We start from the raw sequence: 4,854 nt of genomic DNA on the forward strand, positions 1-4,854 counted from the left end.
GAAAAAATGAAAAGATAAACTTGAGAGAGCAAGAGTCACAAGATGATAAACTTTGTGTTGTGAAAGAAATAGTTACAGAATCGATTTAAGTTCTTAGAGAGAGAGTTGCATAAACCTTGTTAGTTGTGTGAAAGAGAGTTGCAGAGACTCGTTACGCCGTAAAGGATTGGAAATTTTGCAAGAATTTAGTTGATCTAGGGTTTGAGACATAAGACATAATTAAAATTGATTCTGGTTTGGTTGGATTTTATAAAAACATATCCTGGTTTAGTAGAATCCATTCTTGGACCTGTTCAAATAAGGCCTGTATTATCCACTTATCTTTTTAACACAAAAAGTGGGAAAAAAACCAACTAAAAGCTTCTTATACTTTCAAAATATATAATTTAAAAAATCAGGACCAGATGCGGATACCCGCAAACCCGTTTCTCCAAAAACTGTCACCCGCACCTGCCTTGCATTTAATAATCCACAACCCCCGTAATCCCCAACCCGCATAGTTTAAAATTGGCCAACCCGCACCTGCTCCGCGGCGGGTTTAACGGGGCAGGACCCGTGATTAGTGAACCACAATGACAGATCTAACGAAGCCGTGATTGAACTTGGGTTGTGAGGTGGGTGCATAACTTAACCTCATTTAAACCCATCCGTTAAACTCAATGGGACAAACCCGTATGCAAGGAAAAAGGGTATCAAATCAAACACCCGGACCAAGTTAGCAACGACCTGAGTACATGAGAATAGACATTGCGCTAGGTGTAGGTGATGGAGGGTAAAAACAGAACTCAGTTCAATCTTGGGATTTCAAAGAGAACCACTAGAGACCTGCTTCTCAAGAAATTTGAATTCAATCAAATCTTGCTCAGGGAATGAAAAGAATTGCTTGTTTATTAATTCTCAAAAGTCTGCGTTACAAAGCTAATAGAGGTTGACTATATATAGGACTCCTAGACCATTGAAATAGGAAAAACAACTCTTTACTAAAAATAGAAAACCAATTAGAAAAGGAAATAGATGAAAGGAAATAGATGAAAGGAAACTATGAATTAAGAAAAAGGAAAGCCGTTAAAGTTGTTGATCGAAGCTTCTAGAGTGCTGCTGCATCAGTAGGTTCCTTCCTTTTGTACATGATCTCGATAAGTAGCTCTCGAACGGCTCCTGCAAGTCCCCGGATTCTTGATCTTGTCATCGGTCCTTCCGGAACAACCAAGGTCTTGTGTGGAACCTCATTCTTGACCTGATCCTCGACCCGCGGTTCATCTTCTGGTTCCATGATCGTATCACAACTTTAATATTATGTTGGTGTTTTTGTTCGTAATATAAATTTTAAATATAATTTTCTTATATTTTATATTTAATAATAATAATAATTAAAATTGGAAACTTTTCTAATTTTATAAGTTGATATGGACTAATAAAATTAAACTTTAAATCCTACGTCCTGAAAATACTATAGTAATAGATAGATTTCAATATGAATGGTTTAGCCAATAAACATAAAAATAAAAATTAGGTAACGGTAAGATATTTAATAAGCAAGACGTACGAATTTAATAAATACTTTATTTATCATATGTTTATTATATTTTGTTTATCAGTTTTTTGTGAATTTATACATATGCGATATCTGATCTCAAAATATCTATGTGATCTGTCGATAAAAATTAGTGTGAGTGAGCTATTTACTAACACAATTTTCTACCATACCCAAGACATGCACTTTTATGTATACTTTCGACACCAAATGATATGATCAAGACCAGCTTAGGAACTGAGAAGATTAATGGAGAACAAGGAGAGCATGAATCAGAATCTAATGAAGACCAAGAGCAGCTGAAACCCGAGGAAGAGAGTATAGACGAAGATAAAGACTTCCATCTTCCGATTGGTCCAATGACAAGATCAAGGGCAATGAAGTTCAAGCAAGCTAATCCAACTACTCTGGTTGTGATACAAGCCACTTAAGAGTTCATCAAGAGAGGTGTTGTGACTTGTGCTCTTTTTCCCTTAGTTTGGTTTTGTCCCAATTGGGTTTTCCAAACAAGGTTTTTAATGAGGCTTGTTCACAACACTATTACAAAGACCTCTTGATGAAAACTCATCCCATTTCGTTCTCCATATTTGATCAAAGAAGAGAAGAGCCTGTTTTCAAATTCAAACTCGTTTAAGTCTTAGTCGTTGAGTCTTTAAGTTTTCTTAGCTGTCTTTGTTGTTTCCCAAGTTTTACAAGACTCTATATGTATGACTCATTGTCATTCTTTTAATCCATCAAACCCTTTTCTATAATCTCTTTCTCTGAAAACATTTGATCATTGTTTGTTAAGTGTATTCGGATCTTTATCCTTGCCTTACAAACTAACCAAATTCTGTTGATAGTCTAAGAGATCTTCCATCTCTCTTAGAAGTATCAAGGCAATCTCACCTTATTCTTCCTTATTTTACAAGCTATCTCAAATCACCTCATTCTGCAACCCCCTTAAGTCACCAAATATTGGATTCACAATCATTGTAGAGTAATCCAGGGCTTGATCCCCATCTAGGATCATATCAAGTGGTATCAGAGGAAATCTCTAAACCCAGGTTGTGTCTTTCATGTTTAACAATTTGTGACTTTTCATATTCTGATTTGATCGTGACGTTTTGTGTGAAACTAGTCAATATCGTGTTCATTAGCATCCGATCAATCTAGTTTATGTTTACAAGTCACCAGAAAATTTAAAGAACTTTTCGAAAACGTAGAGAGAAAGAATTAGGGTTTCTAAAAGTCCAAATCATTTATCATGTTTTGTATCGAATTTGATCTGTTTGAAAACTAGTTTGTGTATTCCGCAAGCTCTTTTACTGGTCGTTTTCTTGTCATCTTAAGAGGTACAACGGAGGAATAGGTTCATGAGAAAGAAGATCCTGCAAACCCAAGTGGATCAGCAAACAAACTTATGATGGATGCTATGATGACTCAAATGATGTCTCTTATGCGGCGGGAGTTTGAAAGCATGAGATCTGACATGGAGAAGATGGTCTCAGACAAACAAAGAAAGAACAGTGACCATTTCACTTCGGAGCAATACTACAGCAACTCCTCTAGGGCTCGTTCATCAAAGAGGAGAGGAAGCGATAGAGAAGAAATGAAGCCACGGTTTATTGATCCTATGGGTCGTCTCAAGCTCACAATCCCTGAATTTAGAGGCACGGGTGACCCTGAAGAGTATTTGGAGTGGGAGAAGAAGATTGAACTTGTCTTCAACTGCAGAAACTACACCACCGAACACAAGCTAAAGCTGGCCCCAACAGAGTTTAAAGATTATGCTCTAATTTGGTGGGATAATCTAGTTACAACAAGAAGAAGAATAGGAGAAGATCCCATCGAATCATGAAACCAATTGAAGTCCATCATGAGAAGAAACTTGGTACCAAGTCACTACCACAGAGAGCTGCACTTCAAACTCAGAAGTTTAACCCATGGAAGTCGGTCTGTCGAAGAATATTACAAGGAGATGGAAACGCTCATGATGAGAGCTGATATCCGTGAAGATCGGGAAGCACCAAGGCTAGATTCATGGGGGGGGGGTTAAACAGGGAAATTATATATCGTTTAGAGGTGCATCACTATGTGGAGCTAGAGGAGCTGCTGCACAAATCCATCATGTTTGAAAAGCAACTCAAGAGGAGAAACTACAAGACTAACTACGGGTCCACCAAGCCTAGTTACCAAAAGGATGAGAAAACGAGTTTTCAAAAAGAGTTTAAGCCATTCTCCAAGTCTAAAAGTGAAGAACAAAGCGTCAAAAGAAAAGAACTGGTGACTACCTCCAAGAATAGGGATATTCAGTGTTACAAGTGCAAGGGGTATGGTCACTATGCGAGTAGCTGTTCCAACAAGAAGATAATAATCATTAAAGATAATGGGGAAGTGGAAACCGAAGATGAACAGTCAGATGATGAGGAACAAATAGAGATGCCTGCTCGAGGAGAACTATTAGTTACCATGAGGACTCTGAATGTTCAAACCAAGACCGATGGAGATGAGCAAAGGGAAAATCTATTTCATAGCCGATGTATAGTTCAAGACAAGGTGTGCAGCTTGGTTATAGACGGCAATAGTTGCACTAATGTGGCTAGTGAGTCTATGGTAGAAAAGATGGCGTTAAAAGTGATGAAAAGGCCGAAACCTTACAAGTTTCAATGGCTGAATGAGGCAGGAGAAATGGAGGTCAAAAATCAAGTTATGGTGCCTTTGTGGATAGGAAAATACAAAGATGAGATTCTGTGTGATGTCTTGCCTATGGATGCGGGGCATATTCTACTTGGGAGATCATGCAATCTGATAGAAGGGTTATACATGATGGTTTCACCAACCGCTATTCATTTGATTATCACGGTAAGAAGACTATCTTGGTCCCATTGACTCCTCAAGAGGTTCAGCAAGACCAGATCGCTATGAAGAAGAGCAAAGTGCAAACTACTTCTACAGTCTCTCCATCTACGAGCCTCATGATCACTAAACCAAAGGGAAGTCAACTCCAAAACTTTTTACTAGTTTTTAAAGAATGATTTAATTTAAACACGCCTACGCAGGATATTCCTAGCAAGATAAGATTACTTTTGGAAGAATTCAAAGATGTGTTTCCAGAGGAGAATCCACAAGGCTTGCCACCAATACGTGGCATTGAGCATCAGATTGACTTTATACTCGGGGCTTCTCTTCTGAACAAACCAGCCTATAGGACCAATCCTTTGGAGACCAAAGAGCTACAAAACAAGCCACTGAGCTCATGGACAAAGGACACATTCGTGAAAGCATGAGCCCATGCGCAGTACCGGTTTTACTTGTTCCCAAAAAAGACGGCAGCTAGA

The sequence above is a fragment of the Eutrema salsugineum genome, unplaced genomic scaffold (genome assembly GCF_000478725.1).
Source record: "Eutrema salsugineum unplaced genomic scaffold, Eutsalg1_0 scaffold_6, whole genome shotgun sequence".
In the NCBI taxonomy this organism is placed as follows: Eukaryota; Viridiplantae; Streptophyta; class Magnoliopsida; order Brassicales; family Brassicaceae; genus Eutrema; species Eutrema salsugineum.